Consider the following 23,112-nt stretch of genomic DNA (forward strand, 5'->3'; position numbering starts at 1 on the left):
GCAGTACACATCTGGCAGCATAATTACACCATTCATTCTTGCACTAATCCAATAGTGCTGTGTTGGCAGTCAAATCTCTCAAAACACATTGTTAAAATTTTGTGCTGCCACCTTATCAGAATTGTAGCTTATGTTTGCATAATTGCTGTAGTTAAATTTCAGCTGGCAGTTAAGTGAGCTGTTGAGCCTTTAACAAATTGCCGTGTCTTAGCAGGCAGTTAATCATGCAGATAAGCACGCGTTGCAGCGTTGCCACCTTGCCAGACAGTTGACATCGGGCAGCAGTAAATTGTGTTTTCACCGGCAGTCGATGTCAAGGCCTTAACATAAATGACACTTTTTCGTGGTAACATTTGTGTTGATTACACTTATGTCAAGGCTCATGTTAAGCCATATGTTAACATAATAGTATAATATGTTAAGTGAATTCCTAACAGAGCTCTCTAGAAAACGCTTACAAAGCGCCAGCCATAGAAATAAGTCAAGTCTGGCAACGTTGATAGTTTTAAAAATATGACCGCATATCAACGGGAAGATAAATCAAACTAGGTTTCAATGGAGCATCAACAATGCTTTTGAAAGTCATAAATAATTTGATATCTGCGCTGTTTAAGGACCTTTTGCATATACATATATATATATATAAATACTTTTTTTTTTCACTGAACTTTCAACTTTTGAGCTGCGGTAATTGTGTGCTACATAAGCCGTGATATATAGCAGATGCTAGATAGCCGATTGAAGAGCAATTTAGCAGCTTTAATTAATGGCTTATTCAACGTGTTTTGCGTCGGCTGCTAGTTGACTGTAAAGCTTTCTGTGCTAATGCGCTGCACCCATTGAACGGGTATCATGGCTTTGGGCATCTGCATGAAGGACCACACACATATATTCCGGATCAGTAGAAAGAGCTGAATCCTTTGATGTTCATCTATGCCTCTCGAAAACTATTGAGGATAGAGACTTGAATTGTATAGTATATAATCCCAAAGATCATACGCACAACGATTTTATCTTTAAATTGTATATCGCCCTAATTTGATTTAATATCGATATATATCGATTATGATAGAAGGTTTCGTCAGCATAACTCTGACCTTAGAAGAGGTAGATATATCACATTTGATTTGTGGATTCTCGTATTATATGCGTAGATTAAAAATATTCCTCGCTTTGGATTCCTTCCACTACTGTAAAGCTAGATTACTGAGCTTTGGTATGCACAAACAGTTGAGTGCCAGATTAAAGCTTTGAAAATTTCATTAAGATCGGACCATAAGTACCGAAGTTCCTTGGGAGTGCATTTGCCATAAAGTAAATCTGAAGGTAGAAGTAATGTTAGGTTCGACTGTTGCCGGCTGAAGGGCATCTGGCCGTCGGTCACTGCCGATTAGAGCACTATTAACGGCTGTGGCTGCATTTTGAGGCCAAGTATAAGTTTTTTGGCGGGCATAAATTATCGATGCAAGTAAATGTGGGCGACATGTGTGCGTTATAAGCAAACACCTTCAATCGCTGCGCATGCCATATTTAGCCGATGATAAATTTTATATGCGACTGCGGTGGACGACAGACGACAGCCAGAGTGTGCCCTCAACTGTTGTTTCCCCGAAGCCCCATGGCCCGTAACACTTGTCCACTTGCCTCTATTTGTCTCTGTCTGTCTCTGTTGCTTTCTGAAATATTAAATGCGTTTGCGTTAACGCGACGCCTGCCCAATTGCAGCAGCAGCAGCAGCAGCAACAGCTACAGCAATCCCCATATTTGCCCATATGCCCGTACTTTTTGTACTGTCCGCCGTAGTGCCCGTGGCGTCAACGCTGTCCATAGTGCCCCATGCATATCGAAGTCTGCCAGCCGCTGGCTGACCCTGACTGCGTTATTTAAGTGGGTAACACATAGACTAACGGGCAGGTGGCCTCAATGGCCAATAACTTATTGGCCGCTGGTCCGTGTACGGGTTCGTGCCTTGCGTCCGGTACCGCGTTAACGTCCGGGTCCGTGTCCGGGTGCGAGTCCGGGCCCGAGACAGCGGCATCGGCAGCGGCAGCGGTATAATGCCAGAAAATAGTCAAAGAACTTTTGAAAATTTAATGATAATGGTTCGCGACTGCCGCTGCTCGAGCACGATTCTATCGAGTGCACATTTAAGTAGCCGTATATACACAATATAGTCTATATCGTTATATATGTACATATATATCCATTATCCATCTAGGGTGCCTATCAATAAATTATGACAAGCGCATTTAAGCGATTTCGAATTGACAAAGTGGTTCCGCCCATTAAATTCTTTATTTTTACTTCTTTTTTTCCTTCGGATTTTGTTCGGTGTCGTCTTTCAGCGCTTTGCTTCAACCATTCGTGAGTCATTCGCTCACATAATATTTACTTATCCAGCGAACTAGTTCAATTGAATTACGCCCAAAGTGTTGCCATCTTACATTTGTCATTAATGTGACAACGCTTGATTGTTAAAAAGCTTCTGTTTTGGGTGCAGTTTGTTCTGTTGCACTTTTTCTGGTTCCTTGAACTGGATCGAAGTTTTGTTCCCGTAGGAGTTGAATTCCTACCGGAACTGCAAACGCAACAGTTCCATTTCGAACTAGTATAAGGGTATATTGTATTTGTGCAAAATCAAAATGTATGTAACAGGCAGAAGAAAGCATCTCCGACCCCATAAAGTATATATATTTGTGATCAGCACCAATAGCCGAGTCGATCTAGCCATGTCCGTCTGTCTGTCCGTCCGTTCGTCCGTCCGTATGTATGAACGCAAGGATCTCAGAACCTATAAGAGCTAGAGACTTGACTAGAGACTTTTAGATGTAGGTGCTTCTAGTGCCTGCGCAGATCGAGTTTGTTTCCGATAATCGATAACGTACTCCGTTTCCAAGCAATCGATAAAAATCGATATCGATATCCTGTTTTTTGGGCAATTTTGGTAAATAATAAGAGCTAGAGTCACCAAACTTGACATATACCTTCTTAAATAGAAAATATATATGGATTTGATGTTGGAAGAAGAGGGTTCATGGTATCCCCTAGTCGGGAGCTCCCGACTAGAACTTCTTACTTGTTTTTTTTTTATAACTCGATTGATTCCATTACAAACCAACTGAGAGTTATGTATGTCTTTCTGATGGTCCGCAGCGGGATGTTATACCCTGTTTCCATTGAAAATTAATTATAAAGGGTATATTGTTTTTCATGTAACATACAGAAGTAGAAATTTAAGTTCCATTTAACATATATATTCGTGGTCAGGACGAAGAGTTGGGTCAATTAGTATGTATTTATGTCTTTAAATACTTGTCGATCTCGAACACTATAAAAGTTGGAGACTTAGAAAAAAGTATATATATTATTCTGTACCATTAGAAAAACGAGTTTATCATTTTTTGTCAATATCTCGACTCATTTTCAAAATATCGATAAGTATCGATTTTGAAACTTGGCTTTTTAAGCATAATTCAAAAACTATAAGAGCTAGATACAACAAATGTAGTTTACACAGCCTATGAACTTTACACTTGTTAAATATCCTACCTTTTTTTAGACTGAAAAAGAAGCAGCACATGAGTTTATGTGTTGCCCAAATACATCTAAAATTAACTAGAGGTGAATTTCGGTATAACTATCAGTCTTTATGTTATGATTCGTAGAATTGCAAGCATGTTGGAATAAGCAACAATATTATAACTACTAAGGTATACAGGGTATTTCGCAGTCGAATACATTCAACTTTAGCGTGCTTGCTTGCGTATTTTATATTGTTTTACGCCATAAGACATTATATCTTGCAGCAATTTTTGTCAAGTCATCCGTTTTTTTTTTTTTTTATATAAAAGGTTACGACGTTCCGAATCGCAACAGTTTTACTCGGAATAGGTGCGCAGTAGAGAAATTCTTCTACCAAAATAGGCATTTGACGCAGTCAAGACGTCCTGCACAGACGTTCACGGGAACAAAGTATGCAGCTGTCAGTTGTCAACTGTTGATATGGGGTTAGCGACAGGAGTTGCCGGAATTATATGAACGGTAATCACATGGGCTTCAGGGAAGGGGACGGGGGTGGGGGGTTGCGAATGGCTGACAAATGCATAAAGTTTGCATATCCATGATTTATTCAAAATCTGGCATGACAGCGTTTTGAGTAAATGTCGTGTGTCGTTGACGCATCCATTATCCCGCTGGGCTGGGGCTGCGATTCCGGCTGGGGCTGGGGCTGGGATTTGGTCAAAACATGTGCGTTGCCTTCTAGTTAGATAATGTCCTGTATGGCATGTCCTGTTGTCAATTTGCGGGACAATTGAATGTTGCTCAAAGGCTCAACGACAGTTGCTTAATGATGGGTAGCAAATTAAAGGATATGCCAAGTGGGAGTTGTGACGGTTCAGGAGAGCGCCATTTTGCGGGCATGGTGTGGATTGGGCGGTTGGCTCGGTTGGCGTGTCGGTATCGTCCTTGAGTCCTTTGAGTTGATGGTTTTGTGCACATCCATCAGCAGTTGTTGCTAGGCAAATCCATTTGCAAGTTCATCATCAGCAGCAGCAGCAGGATGCATTCCAAACGAGTTACACGCGCGCCCACCCACCTGCACACACCCACACCCACACGCATGCAAGCACACATGTGCGCACAGCTAAAAAATATTGCTGAACAACGTGACTACGACAACGACAATTGCCGATGACAAAGCAACGCGCAGCAGCTAAACTTTTGGATTGAGAATCAGTGTGAAGGTGGCAAACAGGGCGGTCGGGCGTGTCTGTATGTGTGTGTGTGTATGTGTGTGTGGTTGGGTGGGTGTGCGGGCACTTGGCCCGGCAGCCAGCAAGGAGCCAAAGCTGGAGCCTTAGTCGTTCGCCGGAGCCTGGCACCTTACGCAAATCGGCGCTTGCCAATGCGCAGGACCAACCGAAGGACACGGGTAACAGGGCAGCGCTCAAATGCAAAATGAACACTCTCACACACAGCAACAGCAACAGCAACAACAACAACAACAACAGCAGCAAAAGTTGATTTCCTTGTTTTACTTTTTGAATTTGATTTTCAAAATGGCAATCGAATGGCAAATAAATACATAAACCTAGCTCCCTCTCTCTCTCTCTCCCACTGATAATATATGCCGGATTTAATTGTGTAAAGGATTAACATGTAAAGTTCAATTTTGATTTACGTATTGCGTGCCAGGTGCGAATTATGTTTAGATCAAGCTCAAAAGCTCAAAGTTCAGTTTCTTCAAGAAACCTCAGCACAATAACAACAACAAGAGGAAGAGCAACTAAAAAGAGCGTCGAAGAGAGAGCAAGAGCGAGCTATAGAGATAGTGGGAACAACACAGACAACAGCAACAACAGCAGCAGCGGCAGAAGCAGCAGCAGCAGCAGCAGCAACAGCAGCAACAATAGCAGCTGGCACGCCAAAGCGCTATCAGGCGGCATTCTAACTGCGCTTCTGGTGTGAGCGCAGTTGTTGTTGTTGTTGTTGTTTTTATTGCCATTGCTCCTATTCCGCTGGCTCTGCTTTTGTTGTTGTGAGTGTACATGTACCCAGCCGCCAGTTGCCAGTTGCCAGTTGCCCGTTGTCATTTGTCCACAAGAAATATAAAAAAAAAAAAAAAGCACAATTCTGTGTGGTCGCTGCGCGCAACAGAGACAGCTATAGCGAACAGCCAGGCGCCAGAGCGAGTGGGAGCGCACGCCGCACAACGAGAGAGACACGCGCAGAGAGCACACGCTAAGCGTGTACGTGCATAGGCATGTGAGAGCAGCGAGCACACATACACACACACACACACACACGCACGAGCACACACATACGCACAAGCACGCACACGCACACATGACAATGCCAATTCATAATTGTCAAAAATATGCCACGGATAACAAAGCCAAAAAAATGGCATGCCAAAAAAAGAAAAACAAAAAAAATGGCCAAATAAATGAATTTGTAGCCAAAAAGCAGCGGCCAAAAAAGGCGAGCTTAGCGTACGGCCGCACAAATCAAGTGAAAAACTGCAACAGCAGCTCGCTGGCCAGCTGATATTGTGGGCAGAGCCGAATGCTGAATCAGCTGAGCTGTCAGCGGCATCGAGAGTCGACAGTCCGACGGTCAAAAGTCGAGAGTCGAGAGTCGAGAGTCGTTCGACCTCGCCCCTAAAACAATTCTTGGCAGCTCCTTGAAAGCAAAACAAAAACGAAAGAAAAATAAAAAAAAAAACCAGCCAAAAAAAATAGCCAAAAAAATAGCCGCGCTCACTTTCATTTAAACAGGCCGTTCGTCAAATGAGCGGCCCGTTGTTCCGGTTGCCCTGTCGCAATGTCGATTGGTACCGTCCTGTGTCTGTGTGTGTGTGAGTGTGTATGTGTGTGTGTGCGTGTGTGTGCAGAGTCTCGTCTCGCTTCGCGCTGCTCGTATTGTGGTCGAGTTAATTCGAACTTGGTCGACATCGGCATCGTCGTCCTCATCCTCGTCGTCGGCGTCGTTTGTCGGCGTCGTTGTCGGCGTCGGCGTCGTCGTCGGCGTCGTCGTTGGCGCTGGGCGTCCTCCATAAAGTTGTAGCGTCGTCGCCAGTTAAGATTCAGTCTGTATTGTGTTTACACCCATGGCTGATGTACCAAGCGCAGAGCTCCATTTAAATATAAACTTACTTAATATGTACTTACAATAAAACAATATAAATCCAAGAGGAGACTTCACAAACCGAACAACAACTATAATGCTGTAAAGCTTCCGAACAACATTTAATAATACCAAAAATAATATAAACAACAAAAAACAAAAAAAAAAAACCAACAAAAAACTAAAAAAAAAAAAACCACCAAAAACAACAAATACTCAATTTCAGCTGTTTTCTTTTCAAATTTTTTTCGAGTGCGCGTGTTTGTGTGCGGTGTGTGTTGTGCGTGGCGTGTGTGTGCGAGAGTGTGTTTGTGTCTGCTCGTTGTGTGTGTGTGTGTGTGTGCGTGTGTGTGTGTGTGCCAAGCTATAAAAGCAGAAATGAAAAAAATAATATAAAAATAAATAAAATGAAAAGCACAAATTAATTTTCGATTCGTAATACGTTCAATTCAAATAGAAAATAGCAAAAGGCGTAAGCAGAACAATTTAAATACGAAGAAAATAAATAAATAAAAACCAAAACAACAACAACAACAACAGAAAGGAAACACTATGAAAGCCGAAACGATACGACGGATGAACCAATGCGATACCGCTTCAATGTCGTAAACAACAGCAACAAACGCTAAGGGCAGCCCCCCTCCCGCAACTCCTCGTACAAGCGACGCAACATCGAGGCATACACAAAAAAGTACGCTAACTATTCTAACTAACCAATTTCTATTTATTCCACCTAGAATTTAGCTAAGACCCAACATAAACAGCAGACAACAGATAACTTCCTTACAACACTCAAAATGTGCCCATTACATATGCTTACCAACACTGGTTGTTGGCCTTCTTTCATTTCGTTTTTTGTTTTGCGCGTATAATTTAGGGAACTGGTAAGAATTTCAGAAACATAGGCAACATTTTTAATAGAATAACTGTCGAAAGTTTTGCACAAAGCATAAAATTTGATTGTGACTATTGTTGGAATTTAATGAACTTTCAAAATGTTGGGCGTAATTTACCTAAAGAGACTGGAAGTACACATATAGTAAAAACAATGAAAGCCTTTGTGGGAATACAAAGAATCCGGGAAAAGACACAAAAATTTCAATGGAACGAAGGCAAATTTTAAGACCCAAATTAATCACACTCAGTTAATAGTAAGAGATAGAACTGAAGCAAAGTGTGAGTACTTGCAAGAAAAACAACAATATCATATTCTTTCATATTTTCACATCTTTATCATATTCAATTGTTTTCTGAGTACTTTATGTTCTCACCTACCAAAATCAATGAACAAATACGATAGTAGTTATTATAATATGTTCTCTTTCCCATTCACAATGGTATACTTATGCTATAAGTATGATAAAAAAGTATAGAATGTTGAGGATGAATAATGCACAAATACAGAACATATTTAAAAGAATTATAAGACCTTGAGATGAAACATAAAAGATTGTGAAATAGGTACTCAAAAAGAAACATATGCAAATTAGTTGAAAGTTATTTAGAAACTCAAAGAACTCGAGAACAAATGTAAAGACAACAACAACAAAACAAGTCTTAAGATATTTGAAAACTAGTTCTTGTTGTTGATTTCTGCCTCATTTAATAAGATTTTGTGAGCTAAGCACTAGCCAAAGACTAAATCTTCTGTGATCATAAGCTAGTCAAAGACCTAATCTTGTAAATATAAAAAAGAACTTAGAAACTTTGATTCTGTTGCGAGCAATTTATGCAAAATGTTCTATATGAAGTGTTTAGCCAGATCAATTTATACACAAAATTTTGAAGATAACGCCAAAATGACTGCTCATAAATCTCATGGACTTGTAAAGGATATCACAGGAGCTAAAATAACACAAATAACTAGGAAGAAAAAAAAAACAAACATTTGAAGCACCCTGTTGTGAAGCATTTATGCAAAAGTTATTGAATGAACTTCTATTGAAAATCGCATATTGAAATATCCTGCTGTGAAGCATTTATGCAAAATATATGAAATGAACAAACAGAATGTGAAAGACAGACAGACAGACAGACAGCATTATTAAAAATCAAAAAATCACACTTAAAAAGAGAATAAAAAACTGAAATAAAAAAATATTACAAATCATAGAACACACACATTCGATGCCGCCTGCTGTGAAGCATTTATGCAAAAGGTCGACAGAAATATTTGTAAATCATACAAAACAAAATTACATATTAAAGCACCCTGTTGTGAGGTACAATTGCAAAGATATAAATGCAACTAAAAGAATTCGAGGAACTCGACAACAATATTGGAAATCATAGATCGAAATACCCTGCTGTGAACCATTTATTCAAAGGTATCAACAGAACTAACAGAACTTGTAGAGCCAGACAACAATCAAATAGCGAAATATCCTGCTGTGAAGCACTTATGCAAAAGATAGCAGAGCTTAAACATTTACACAAGAGAATGGAAAATCATATAAGGCATTTGTGCAATATGAAACAATCGAATTGATTCCATTACGCTTGCATTTGACAACTGCAGTTCACAGTGCCAGTTCGCAGTTCGCAATTCCAGTTCACGTTCGTGTTTCACTTTTTGGTTTTTTTTTTTCATTTGTTTTTGTTTTTGTTTTTGGTGCAAACTGACTGTCAGGCAATTGCGAAAGAATGCTTCATCAAGCCGGTTTCAGTGGCAGTTGCCAGTTTCCGGCTTGTTGATTGACATTTCCGCTATTTTGTTGTCCGGCCGGCAATGGCAACAAATGGCTGGACGCGTTGTCACATGTTTCTGTCGTTGCCGGCTGATTGTTTTCGCTGCCATTGCAAACGCAACTTTGCTGCTTCGTCTGTATAGCTTATGCAATTCGCAGGCACTGATAAACAGAGCGACACAACGAGCGACTTACCCAGCAGCCCCACCAAGCCCACCACGCGCTGTTATGTAAAGGCAAGAACAACTGATGGATAAAGGCAGCGCAACAACTGTCCAACAACTGAGCATAAGAACGCAATAAAAAACAACAACAAAGATGTACAGGAAAAAAAACACACACACACACAAAAATGCGGAGGCCAACGTTGCGTATGCGCTACATGTGCGTATACGTCACGTGGCTGCCGCCCCAAAGTATGCAACACATTATCAAAATAATCAAAATTAGACTTTCAATCAATTCACGCGGCAAACACTGCGAATTATATTTGCTTCTTTTTTTTTTTTTGATTGGGCAAATATACAAGCATAAAAGGAGTGTGCCTGAAGTCGCAAGTGTCCGACTAGCATATACCCTGGAAATGCTGACGACGAGCTGCCTTTACGAACAATCTTGTTTTCTTCTATACATGCATACACAAATACTAAAAACTAAAGCCCAAGACTATTTTACCTTTTTTTCTTCTCAAATTTGTTGGGTACAGACAAAGTTTTCCGCTGTGATATCATCTAATCTGCATCTGTATATACTCTCAGCTCTTACATTTTTCGATTTATGTTTAAAACGAAACAGGTTTTTAATAACGATAATAATCGAATTCATGGCAACTGGGTGAGTTATCGATCATTTGATCTAAACTCGTTCTTTTCGTGCCCTGAAAGTGCCCACGTTCCATGTTTCAAGCCATCAAGAGATCGAACATTAAATGTTTAATAACAAATGTTTATATCAAATATATATTCCTTATTGTATGCCACATAAATTTGTATTAAGCACTCGTGTATTCCTTTGACCCTTGAGGGCTAATGACCTGTCCCCGAATTGTTGTCAAGAACAATGCATTATTATATTGTTTAATTGTTTGATATTGTCATGCTATCCGCTAACGGCCATCAATCATGCCTGTCTCATTGTTGACCAGACGAAAGATTCAACAAATCCCATGTTGGGCACAGGATGAAAGAAGCGAAGATTAAATGGCTGGAAAGTGCCTTAAACGTTTATATGCCAGCGATTGTTCCTATAGCTATATAATATTTTTATATCCATGTTTGGTGAGCATATCTTTAAGGACAACAAACGTGTGAGAACTTGGGATTCAATTTCTCTGGCAGTTATATGCTATAGTGCTCCGATTCGAGCCAGAAAGAGCTTTAACTTTTATTTCCTGCCAATTGCTTCTATATTTATATAATATAGTTAAACGATGTTAATTTTATTGAAGCACAACAAACTTACCCTTACGAGAATCTTAACTTCAACCGACAATTTCTATTGCAACTATATGCTATAGTGCTCCGATTTGAGCAACTCGTGAGCTCTTGTCTAACCGAGAGACTACTTAGCTTAGATATCTAGAGCTTGCTTGAAATGAACAACAATTATTAAATGCATACACAAACATCTCACACTACCTTTATGCGTTGCATATCGCGCGATTTAGTTATAATACCCTCTCACAATCGCATAAAAACCAAGCTTTAAAATAATCACAGCTACCACTCAGTGTGATTCAATATATCCGTCCGTGTGCATTCCGCTCGGTTAAACGATAAACAACAACACAAAAATATTCTTTTCTCTTTGATTCCGGAATCAATTGCTGTCACATGCCAGCAGCCCGAAGTGCCTGCAATTGCACAGGTGAATTGCAAATGCCAATAGTTAAAGGTAACTGCTGCTGCTGGCATTTTTGCTTCATATCAATGTATATATGAACATATATATAGTTATATATATTTATATATATAAATATGCTGAGATATTGACAAGGATTGCCAGACCCGATTACACAAAAACAAGTTGTGTTTTTGCCCCACTTCACTTAAATGACAACAATTTTTCAGTATTTTCGCTTTCCTTTGTTTTATGTGTGCGTGTGTGTGTGTGTGTCTGAGTGTGTGTCGAACAACGGCACGTTCGTCTCGTTTGATGAGAACGTGACCCACACGCACACGCACACACACCCACACACACACCCGCACCAATTTGCTCTCTCGTGAGAGAAACCGTTTAGTTCATTTTTCTATTCTGTTTTGTGTCACATTCTTAAACATTTTACAGCCTACGCTGTTTTGCATCAAAATTGGTTTCTTGTTGTCATTTGAAGTCGTTTATTAAACGCTTTCAACATCCATCTTAATATACAAGAATGATTGTGCTGATTGACTGATTGACTGACCGTTTGCTTGATGATACACGCGCGCTGAGCAATATTCTTTTGAGCTGGCTGCATGCATGTTTTAACCGTAGCTTCCATTTAATGAGCACGTAAGCCTGCGTTTTGAATAGAATGGAAACATTGTGCAATTTTGTATGCAATCCCTTTTAATTTTCCCTTTGCAATTCATAATTATGCGCCAAAATAGCTTTCAAAGGATGAAAGAACGCGGATTAAATTCTGTTGCGCAGCATTTAAAGCTCATTTTCGCAGCGCTGCACAAAAAACTGAGTTGGGGGAAAAAACCGACCATATTAGAGCCAAGAAAAACGCGTGGTTAAAAAATATAATTGGACGCAGCGACGAGGGGCGAAAAGCGTTTGAAAAAGTCGCTAGTCACCATGTGAAGCATAGCAGTTGGCTCGTGCAAAGCCGGATAATACCTTATGGGGTACACTCTAGCTAGACATGTGTAGAAGCCTTTCCGAATAATTTCACATAGTGAAAAGGCAAACAGCAAAAGAGGAAAAAAACAAAATGCTTTTAATTTGCCAGTCTGCCATGAAGTGCTCGTTAAGTGGGCTTCCGACTTTCGAGAGTTCAATTTGTAGCTAACAGCATACCGCACGCGTTTTTAATATAAATGAACTCAAGCTTAAGCCGGCTTAGCCATTTCTAGGAAATACAACTTTTGCGCGTGGGCCTAATGCAGTTAGTGCCATGCAATAAATCCTAACTAGTTGGTTTTTTTTTTTTTCTTTTATGAATAAAGCCCTTGGGTAAACAAGTGCAGCGGCTGCAGCTGGATAATACAGTCATACGATCAAAAAGCAAAAAATGAAAAACCAAAAACTTTATTCTCTGGCGCTTTGATAACCTGAAGGGGGACTTTCATTGCAAGGAGTTGCCTTTTTCATACCCCGTGCCAAATGAAATTGAGCGAGGAGCCTATAAAACTCGTATGCTAATGTAGGGTAACAGCCAGAAAGAGAAAGAGACTAGTCCGAGCCCAGCCAATAGTTTTCTTGATCCGTCTGCCTGTCTGATTCCTTATAAACGCTTTAAACATGAAAAAAGCGTATTTTTACATGAAATAAATGAAATTTTTTCAATATCTGCTTATATTTAAAATTTATCGATAAATATCGAAAACTATCGATAATCGACATTGATAAATAGCTATCGATAAGTATAAGATTTCGATTTTGATGACAAGTCGAAGATCATTCCAGCAAATGATATTCGATTTGAGACGTAGAATATGCTCTCAAGAAAAATGTAACTCCTGATTATTATGCTCTTATATCGATATTTATATATCGACAGCTATCAATTTTGATGTTAATGATAACTCGGAGTTTATTATAGCTAGTGGTAATCGATTTATAACGTAGAATATGCTCGCAAGCAAGATGCTACTTTTTGTTAAACCCCTTCCCGTACTGCCCAAAACTGAAATAGTTCTTAAGCCTAACTCCTTGTGCTTAGCCATAAGCACACATTCAGTTTGCCATACTTCAGTCCCATCAGTTTCATAAAGATTCGATTTAAGGCACTGCAGTTATAGAAGCACGCATCTATTCCCATACTGCCCGACGGCTGGGTGCAGAGTATCTGCTAGTCGGGCACTTCCAACTACACAGCACTCTTGCTGGCTAGTTTAAAGCTGCTGAAAAGAGCATGTCGAGTGCATGTTATTCCCAGTCTTGGGTCTCGAGTGCAATTGAATTGCCACAAAATGAGGCACGCGCTCTTTGAACGAAATTTCTTCGGGCCGTAGCATAAGGTAAAAGAAGGAGACTCCCTTTTGAAACAAATCCTGAAAGCAGCGCCACAAAAACTTCGAAAAACTTCCGAGAAAACGTCAAACATGTGTGTGAAAGCAGCGCCCCGAGGGCAATTTACAAGCAATTCGACTTTGCTGGCAACGTCTTTGTAGCGAGCCGCCCAATGCCAACCATAGATGGCGCCACTTGATCGGTGGGGAGTGGGTCTTTATTTTGGCTTCGAAAAAGCGTTTAATCTACATAGTTTGCGTTTAAAATGCTTGCGGCAACTAGGCAAAATACTTTGTGCACGTGTCTAGCTATTGACCACACACACACACACACACACGCACACGCACACACGCAGTACAGCTCATTGCCTGCTCACGCAGTCACGAGCCGTCTAAACGCTTTTCGATATGCCTTGGCCAAACAACTTTTTACACACACACACACACACACAGCAAGTGTTGTTGCGCCTTTTATGTAAATAGAAATTTTACCACCCCCCTTCCTTTCTCTCTCTCTCTCAGCACACTATTGTCGAGTAAAAGTTTTGTTTGTTGTTGGACTTTGAACGCACGTGGCCCTGACCACTTGTCCAATTTAATCCTGAATTCGAGGGCTTCAGTTCGAGTCGCTGTCGATCGAAACGTTTGCATTTTATTTGACCCAACAAACCATTCAAATTCATTGTAATTGAAACGAAATTGGTCAGCCAGCGAGCGGGCATGTGCAATTGAAGAGTAACCAACCAACCGAGCGCCACACTTTCCCCCGCCAAGCAGCACAAACAGTATGCGCAATACTCATACGCCAGGTATGCCCCGGCCAAAACCGCGTATGCGGATAATTGAGCAAGCGTGCGGCTAGTCCTTACAATTACCACATGCTTGTTAGGCATATGTATGTGTGTGTCTGTGTGTGTGTGTGTCTGTGTGTGTGTCTGTCTGTGGCAGAGCTTGCCTTATGTAGGCTGGTGCAGTTTTCTGCGTTGACAAATAAAAGCAAGAGATTGCCTGTCTGTTAGTTAGACTGACGCGAACGCTTGCCATTCTCTAGAGAAAATTCCTCAAGCTTTCTTTTATGCGCACAAAAACACACACACAGGCTTTCCTCAGGTCACAGCACAGCATGCAAAATACACTCGCGAATAACTGACTAATTTCAGTTTTCGATCTTCATGCAATTACTGATGCTTAAATATGACAACAAAATGTGTGTGCATTCCAATTCACAAGCGTTTAGCCTTAATACTTCAAGCCGAACTGTGGTGAATATACTAAAAGTGATATCGTTGTGAGCTCTCCAAGATTGGCGTATCTAGCTCTTACAATCTTCGAGTTACTGCTTAAGATACCAGGTCTCAATAAAGATATTCAATATTTAATCATAGGAGAAATCGAGAAAAACTGATTAACTAGTGCTGCGTATTGTATGCTAGAATATATATTTCACATTTAAAGTCTCCATAGTCTCCCTCTCCAGAGGGATGGACAGCGGAACGTGGCTATGTTGGCTAAGCTAAATATATGTAAGCTACCTAAGCTATATATGTATATTTGGGTCTTTGGGTTCGGGCTGGCTTGTTAACTGTTACATAAATTTGCACAATACCATGCTACCCGCTTTGATTCACACGCCTTGAGCACAGGGTATACAGAGATAACTGTGAAAACACTTCAAGTCAAGGCCAATTGAGCTTTTGATTATTGTTTATTAATTATTTGCTTTGCGTTGACCTATGCACAGCCAATACGCACGCCCCAAACTGAATACTTTGACCGCCTCAATGGCTGTCCCCGACACGACCCCCCTCCGCACCGGGCCCTATCCCTTCAACAATTGGCGCCCCAGCACTGAGCATTGATGTTGTTTGCTTAATGGTCATGTCCATGTGATCCAATTGTTGTGCGTGTCTGTGTGTGTGCGGGTGTGTGCGTGTGCGTGTGTGTCTCTGTGTGGTCACAAATATTTGAGTTGCAAGTTGGCATGGAAATTATAATAAAACTGCTCGTACTTTACAACAAGTTGCAACTGCAATGAAAACAAAAGTCAAGTTGAGTAAACTCAACTGCAAACTAGCACAATCATCGTCAACAACAACAACAACAACAGGCACATTATGATTGCAATAATTGGCGCTACAGTAGTCACTCGCTGAACTGAACAGACCAACAAATAAAATCTTTATATTCATCATATAAAACCCAACTTGAGACAATAAAACGATTTAAGCATTAAACTTAAATAAAATATTTGAATGTTAAAGAGATAACTCTTAATGCCCTGAATCTATTCGAAATATTTCTCGTTTTGGATGCCTTCATCGGAAACGCATTTTTAAGGGCAAAGCCTTGCTGCTTGCGTATATCGTATATCGCACTTTTTTCTGCCATATTAAATGCCTGTTTTCATAACGATCGGACCATAAGCACCGAGTTCAAGTTCAGGCTGTCTATTATACAACACGTGACGTGACAGGAAATTGTCTTTTGTTGCTTTTCTTGCTTCTAAGAAATGATGAAAATCTGCGACAAGTGCTCGAGTTTCTAAGGTCACCTTTTTTTTTTATATATATAACATAATCGCATATTATGTTACAGCACGTAACTAATTGTATCCTTTTCATATTTCTGTCTATTATTATTTTGGGTGAAATCTTACACGTTTTTTATTATTATTATTATAATTATTTTGGGTGAAATCTTACACGTTTCGTGGCACGCGCCACCTGATTTATCCCCCACATTGTATCAGAGTTCAGTTTATGCAACAAGTTGCATTTCATTTCATTTTCATTTTCATTTTAGAATAGGAAAGTGTGAATTACGTATGAATGTTGGGTAACAAATATTGAAAGAGGAGGAAAAAAAAGGGGTTAAAGCAAACATACACAAAAATCTTTGAAAATGAATTTGAGCCAAGCACTGAGTCAGTCAATCAGTGGGTCTGTCTGTCAGTCAATCAGTCAGTCAGTTGGTCTTTTAGTCTATTCGTAGGTCAGTCAATCAGTCAAATAGTCAGTCCATCAGTCAGTTGGTCTGTAAGTCAGTCAATCACTAAGCTAGTCGGTCAGTCAGTCTGTCAGTCAGTCAGTCAATTATTCAGTCAGTCAATCACTAAGCTAGTCGGTCAGTCAGTCTGTCAGTCAGTCAGTCAATTATTCAGTCAGTCAATCAAACAGTCAGTTAATCGAACAGTCTATCAGTCAGTCATTCAGGCACTCAGTCAATTAATCGGTCAGGCAGTCAATTGGTCAAGCTAGCGGTCAGTCAGTCAATAAAGTAATCCGCCAGTCAGTCAGTTAATCAATCACTCAGTCAGTCTCTCAATCAGTCCGTCTGTCACATGACAAACAATATAAAATGTGAATATAAATTAAAAGGCCTATCAGTTTTCAATAGATATGCTGAACCGTGAGAAGTCCGATTGCCAATTATAAATGAAACCAGAAAAGAAAGCATTCAATTTCGCGAGCGTTCACTGTATCTAAAGATAGTCAACATGCCGTCGAGGACCCGAATATGTCAGGCATTTAGAACGTACAACGTCAACGCGTGACCCTCGCCCTTGCCTAAAACACAAATATATATACATATACATATATATCTATTTTATTTCTATGGAATCAAAAAGCGAACGTTGCATTGAAAATTGGTGCTTGGTGGTGCCAGTTGGTTGAGAATTGCATTGCGACTGCCTGACTGGCAGCCATGCCAAGAGACATGCGTCCAAGTGGCACATGTCTTGGCTGGGATTCATCAATTTTGTAAGGGTTGGGTGTTCCTTTGAGGGGGACTGTTGTGGGGCACTTGGGGCTGTACACTTGCATGGCCAACACCCAAACACACACATACACACACACACAGGGAGAGACAATGGGGTGAGCTATATGTATATTGATTTTCGATCATAACAACCTGCAATGTGCTTGCCATCGACCACGACGATGCCCCAAAGCAGCGACAATGCCAAGCGGCAACTACAATGTCTCGACCATTTGATTCTGTGGGACCTTTGCGGTGCGACGGGGCAGGTGGGCAGAGGCCCAAGAAATTTACTGCCATTGTCAGGCTATCATTATTGGATGCGCCGCTTTGGCACGCTCCCAGCACAAGGAAATAATCATAATCACCAAAAGTGCTCTAGTAGCGGGTTCTCAACTAACAGATAACCTCTATATGAATATAACATTTGCTGCTTCTTCCGTTTGCTTCTCATTTTCGATAACTTTTGTGCTGCGCTTCCTATTTAATTTGTGTTGGGTAGAATAAAAGAAGCTCAGGAGTATCTTAGTTTTAAAATCTCTATAAAATGCTCATAAAACGAGCAAGCAGAGTCGATAATTATTGATATTTGTTTATCGTGAAAAGTTATCGATAAATTTGAATCACAATATACAATCCCATTTAAAGGGTTTCAGCTGTAATATTTGCTAATATTAACGAACCTCTATCAAACAAGTTTAAAATATCGATTATCGATATTGATTTTTTTTATCGATTTTGTAAAAATTTACAGATAATTAATTCCTTGAACGGGCACTAGAAGGTGCTACGCTTGAACTCCTAGGCAAGAGTTTCTCACATAGAAAGAATTATCGATAAAAGAAATTGACAAACTCTTGCTGTGAGTGATATACGAGAATATGTTCATAATTTCAAGTCTCCAGCTATTGTAGTCTTCGAGATCAGATTTATCAACTCGACTGTTGCTGCTGATCACGAATATATATAAATATATATATCGGACTATATCCATGGATCGGAGCTGCCTCCTTCTGCCTGTGACATGCAGCTGCCCTCAAGCGTTACACTACTTTTCTTGGGTATACTCTTTATAGTACTCCCCCGCACAACGCCTTCTCCGCCGCTTATCACATGATAAAAGTGATAAGTGAAGTGTGCGACGGCCAAACAATAAGTGTATAGCTTAGAGTTGACAGCCCTGCCCCAATATAGGTGCATATGCGACTGTACACTGACCGAATTGTGCACTCAGGGTGAACTAATATACAAATTCAAAGTTTTCAACTCCCGCCGCACACCAAACACCCACACTCACACCCCCACCCACACACACACACACCCACACAGCATCATAGACAGCCCATTGGCAAACTGAAAATATTACTTATACGCCTAATTAAGCTTCAACAAAGCGAACACTTCATTATGAATTTCCTGCACTCGAGACGAAAATAACAAAAAAAACCAGAACGTGGCCTGAAAGTAGACTCTAGCCCCGCGCAAAGAGAAACCAAAAGCGTAAACCACATCTAAACGTAAATTACGCTAAATTTATTAGGCAACGCAAACGAAAACGAAGGCTGCCAACAAAATCATGTGCGCCATGCTGTGAGCAGTCGACATTGTATGGGTTTTGGTGGCGCCCGAGCAGGGACCGAAAAGCGCGGCGCCCGAGCAGGGACGCGCACCCAAATCTAAACGCTATCGTTAAAGCAATAGCCAGCCAACTCCAAATCCAACGCCAACTTCAACTATAGCTTTACCAACAACAACTGCGACAAAAACAACAACAACTACAGCAACAACAACAACAACAACAACAACAACAACAACATTCAAGCTCAGTGCGAGCTACTGAAACGTCTGTTCTGGCTCGTTTTGCGTGTCAGACGCGTTTTGTATAGGAAACTCGATAATTTCCACCAATTTCCTTCGAGTACAAACACGTGTGACTGTGCGTATGTGTGTGTGTGTGTGTGTGTGTGTGTGTGTGTGTGTGTGTGTGTGTGTGTGTGTGTGTGTGTGTGTGTGTGTGTGTGTGTGTGTGTGTGTGTGTGTGTGTGTGTGTGTGTGTGTGTGTGTGTGTGTGTGTGTGTGTGTGTGTGTGTGTGTGTGTGTGTGTGTGTGTGTGTGTGTGTGTGTGTGTGTGTGTGTGTGTGTGTGTGTGTGTGTGTGTGTGTGTGTGTGTGTGTGTGTGTGTGTGTGTGTGTGTGTGTGTGTGTGTGTGTGTGTGTGTGTGTGTGTGTGTGTGTGTGTGTGTGTGTGTGTGGTGAGTGTGCCTAGAGCTTATAATATGTTGTATGCGTGCCGGCCGACCGCCCCTTCGCTCGTTAAAGGGCTCACAATGAGTATGTTAATTTCGAGCTGGTGGGAAAATGTAGGTGACTTATAGAAAAGGGGCGTGGCACAGTGGCAATGCGGCAACCCATAAGCCAAATGAAACATTTTCGTGCTAGCATTTCAACACACTTTTCTCTAAGTTGCCATACGTACATATATATATATATATATCTATATATATATATATATATATATGTCAGGCGCGGTAAGTAGGTAAATGGAAAATCGTTTCTATTTTTGAATAGGTGCCAAATGTTGATTGTCTGTCATCTGTCTGCCCGTTTGTCTGTCTTTTAAGGGCTCAATTGCAGTGTTGCATGCAAATTGTTACGAACTTTGGGTGTATAATGTGACAACGACAATTATAATTCTTTATGAAATATGCAAGGCGCAAATGAAAAAGTCCTTTCACAAAACAAAAAGGAAAGTGACAGCATTAATTTTGCTGTTCGCGGAAATACTGTAAAATGTGCTCATTGCAAATTTATAGCCCAGCGATACATAAAGGGGAAATGCTAAATACAGTTATTTCTCATAATTACGAAGAAGTATTTTATGGAAACGAATCGTAATGCTTACTCGGAATGATAAACCTGGGCGAGTAGGCTGCTACAGATGAGATATATAAATGAATATTACAAATAATGCGTTATTGAAATATTTCCAAGCCCCGATATGTATGCTACACATTTTGTCTGTCGTATAATCAATCTTTCTGCATACCCTAAATTATTATATTCCTTTTATTATAACATCATTGAGATGTATTAAGACGAGCATAAGTCCTTCTAGATATAGGGTCTATAGATCTATCAAAACAAGCTAAAGTCCTTGTCGATGGGTATAAAGATCGATTAAGACCTTGTAGACAAAGAGTATAGAAGTGCTTATATAAAGGCGAGAGGGAAATATATATATTTTCCCTACAGCATCTAATTTTTCCACCGATTCTTCCTCTAGAGCTATATGGTATAGTAGATTCTGATAAGACTCTGCCCACATTTGGTTGATAAAGCGCACGGAAACTAAGATAAGATTAAATAACTTTGATTTTAAACATTCAGATGAGATAAATAATAGATTTTTCTTGATTTTCTCAAACCTGAAAACCTTAAAATGGGCTTCTTCAATGCGTTTAGTATTTTGTGACAAATCATAAACTAAATGATCAGAATCTGAGATGATATAGTATGCTGGATAATATTACCATATTAAATGGGTTCACACTATATATTATACAGTAGGTGTTACATACACAGGGCCTCTGTAGACCAATAATTGAGGAGGCATAAAATATGTGTTTAGTTTCCGGTTTTGCAGATAAACTCATAATTTTGTTAGTTCTTTGTTTTTGTTCTTTTTCGTTTCGCGGCCTTTGCGTTTTCATTTCGCTTTTCAACTTAATTAAGAAATCCAATTAACATCATTGGCATTAGATGTTCCAGAATATGCGCAATTTGTTTTGTTTTATGTTGGCCACATTTACACACGCACGCAGGTCAGTGTGTGCGTCTGTGTGTGACTGTGTGTGTGTGTATTGCGGCTTTTGGCTTTTCTGCATATGTAAAGCAGGAGCAGTAGCAGGATCTGTGTCGCCTTTGCCGCCATTGATAACGCCTTTCAGTTTGTCATTGCGTGCGGCCCAATACGTGTAAGTGTGCGTGTATCTGTGACTGTGTGTGTGTGTGTGTGTGTGTGTGTGTGTGTAAGACACGCAAAGTTCAAAACATTAACAGCAATGACAAACAACTCAGCAGCAACGGCAGCTGCTTTTCCTGTTTTCCCATTCAATTTATATGTTGTTATTGTTGTGGGCGTGGCAATGATAGAAACTCAGCAAACAGACAGCACACACACATACACACACTCACTCATGCATGCATAGCCACCTGATCAGCTTTGTGCTTGCCTTTAGCGCGCCCATCGCTAATCACAGCAGCAGCAACAACAACAACAACAAACAACAACAAGAACAACAACAACAACCAACGCCTAAGCCTGTCACAGCATTGAGCCTTAAGCTTTACTCTGCCATTCCAACTCAACTCAACTGAGCTTAACTCATCGCATAGCCAAAGTCAACGTCAAACTTGGCACAGCTTTGCCCGCAGCTCTCTCGCTCTCTGTGTCTCTCTCTCTCTCTCTCACTCTCGCTCACTCTCTCTTGCGCTGTTATTACCATATACAGCAACAAACAAAACAACAGCAGCAGCAGCAGCCTGCACATTAAAGAAAATCTACTTAGCATTAAACCAATTCTACTTAGTTAGTAGAAGGTCGCAGGCTCGCAGGGCGGGGCTGCGGGGCACGGCTTTTGTGAACGTTTTCATTAGAGCGTACAAAATGCGAAAGCCAAACTGATTAAGGCCTCAATTGAAAGACAGCATTTGCCACACTCATATGCACAAGAGCGGGACGAAAGAGTATAAGTACACACGCGCACACACATGCATACCTGCTTATGTGTTAATGCGTGTGCGTGTGTGTGCTAATTAGAGATGTGCAAGAACGAGACATTCAACGCTTGAGGGAGCTCAGGCTCAGACTCAAAAGCACGAAAAAAATAAAAATGCACCGAATTAAGCAGCAAAAGAAAACTGCAACAAATATCTTGTCAACATTCGAATATCGCAGCTTATCTCGTTCCAAGAACCAAATGTGGTTTGTAGGGAAAGTCTCAATTATTAAAAGAAAACAATTGAAATAACACTTTCACGCCTAGAAATCCAACAAACTGTCTGTCACGTACAGACACGCATGTGGCTAAAGTCGTCGAAATCAGCGTTAAATATGCCTTTTTTAAGTAACATGTTTTGCTTTAGGGACTTGTCAATGTGGGCCTGCGGCCTGGGGGCTATCAAGTCAAGTTCACGATACGTGCGCGTTCACAATTGAGTCACGCGCCCATCTCGAATGCAGATGGACTGTAACAGTTAGAGAGACAAATAAGCAGAAAGTAAAAGGCGACGACTAAAGAGCGTGTGGCAAAGCTCAAGCATCAACACACAGGCACGTAACGGGTTTCGCTGCGTTGTGAGGTTATGGGTAGATTTTATAAACAAATATTTGGATTTAACGGCATTGCGACGCGTGCGCCGATGTGGGCGCGCATTATGCTTAATTTAAAGAAAATGTTTAGTACTCGTTAGTAGCAGGCAGCATTTTAGGCACTACGCATATGTATGCGTGTGTGTGTGTGTGTGTGTGTGTGTGTGTGTATGCGTGTGTGTGTGTGTGTGTGTGTGTGTGTGTGTGGCTTGGCGCTCACTTAGTTACAGTTAAACTAACGCTCGCTGCCAGCTCGTGCTTATGCCGAAATAAAAATAAATAAATAACAAAATAAAAAGAACGAACGGAACAAAATAAAAAGCAAAACGAGAAAACCGCACCCAAGTTGAGATTACTTATCTTTAGTTTTCATTTAAATATGAAGAGCCAAGTGCTGTAACGCTGTGTGCGTGTGTGTATGTGTGCGTGTGTGTGTGCGTGTGTGTGCGCGCGCGCTGTACTTTCATTTATTTGGCTGCTTTTGGTTTCCTTTCGACTTTTACTTTATG

The 23,112-nt window shown here is 40.6% G+C and overlaps 1 protein-coding gene across 6 annotated transcripts in view; it reads left to right on the plus strand.

Moving 5' to 3' along the window:
• The window catches only part of LOC115768625 (small conductance calcium-activated potassium channel protein), an 87,237-nt gene that overhangs the window by 31,894 nt on the left and 32,231 nt on the right, over nt 1-23,112 (plus strand). Inside the window, exon 1 of one of the 6 annotated variants that reach the window (XM_030713288.1) lies at nt 7,062-7,318. The exons of the other annotated variants lie outside the window; for them this stretch is intronic. The gene's annotated coding sequence lies outside the window, so the exon portion shown is untranslated. Of the gene's footprint in view, nt 1-7,061; nt 7,319-23,112 lie in introns of those variants that run through there. 6 annotated transcript variants of the gene reach the window in all.

Source organism: Drosophila novamexicana, unplaced genomic scaffold (assembly GCF_003285875.2).
Source record: "Drosophila novamexicana strain 15010-1031.04,08,12 unplaced genomic scaffold, DnovRS2.1 tig00001856-arrow-arrow-pilon, whole genome shotgun sequence".
Lineage (NCBI taxonomy): Eukaryota > Metazoa > Arthropoda > Insecta > Diptera > Drosophilidae > Drosophila > Drosophila novamexicana.